Source organism: Wasmannia auropunctata, unplaced genomic scaffold, assembly GCF_000956235.1.
Source record: "Wasmannia auropunctata unplaced genomic scaffold, wasmannia.A_1.0 LD336111.1, whole genome shotgun sequence".
Lineage (NCBI taxonomy): Eukaryota > Metazoa > Arthropoda > Insecta > Hymenoptera > Formicidae > Wasmannia > Wasmannia auropunctata.
The window spans coordinates 4083677-4084599 of NW_012026779.1; the positions used below are offsets into that span (position 1 = coordinate 4083677).

A 923-nucleotide genomic window follows, 5' to 3' on the forward strand; every position below is an offset into this window, starting at 1 on the left:
AGTGAAGCAAAAACTTGGCGTGCCCGCATTTTATATATATCTTATCAATTAAATATTAATGCAATCCGGGCACGCCAAGTTTTTGCTTCACTGTGATCCCATTGGTCATTTTAGTCACTTTAAGCCTGTTTTATGGAACTTAAAAATATTTGGAAAGACTGGCATTAAACTTTTGCTGCATGTACTTTTGAATGGTTTACTTTTGGGAATTTTTAAAAATAAACCTGTTACACATATTTTTCTATACACTTTGACATTTTTACTTGCACATACACACTTGACGCCAAAATTAAAACATCACCTATTCTGATCGCTAAAAATAGACAAATTTCAAGAGAGTATAACTTCGTAAAAAATGATCGTAATAGAATGATCTAAAAAGCATTTTACAGCTTTAAGTCTCTACTTTCAAAATCCATAATTTATTAAATTATGGATTTCTTTACAAAGCTACACAGGCTGCAAATGGAGATGCGTCAAATCTAAACATTTTTTACTAAATTTGCGAAGTTCCATGGAGTGAAATAAAAATCGTATACAAATGCGACTTACAGCGTTCAAAAGCGTGAATCTTTATCTTTAATTTGTGCACTCGATCAGTATAGTGCAATTTTTTTTCACCGAGTTACTTAATATTGAAGTAAAAAGGACTATTTTTACTTTCGTATCGTATTTAATAACTCGGTAAAAAAAAATCGCATAATGCTCAAGTGCGCAAATTAAAGATTCATACTTTTGAACGCTGTAAGTCGCGTATGCATGCAATTTTTATTTTACTACATAGAACTTCGTAAATTTAGTAAAAAAATTTTAGATTCAATACATCTCCATTTGCATCCGTGTAGCTTTGTAAAGAATCAGTAAGTCATTTAACGAACTATAGATTTCGCAACTAGAAACTTTAAGCTGTAAAATGGTTTTTC

General features: G+C 30.8%; 1 protein-coding gene across 1 annotated transcript in view; it reads right to left on the reverse strand.

The window, feature by feature from the left end:
* LOC105450631 (rho guanine nucleotide exchange factor 12-like) overlaps nucleotides 1–923 on the reverse strand; it is a 130120-nt gene that overhangs the window by 10437 nt on the left and 118760 nt on the right. The window lies entirely within an intron of this gene.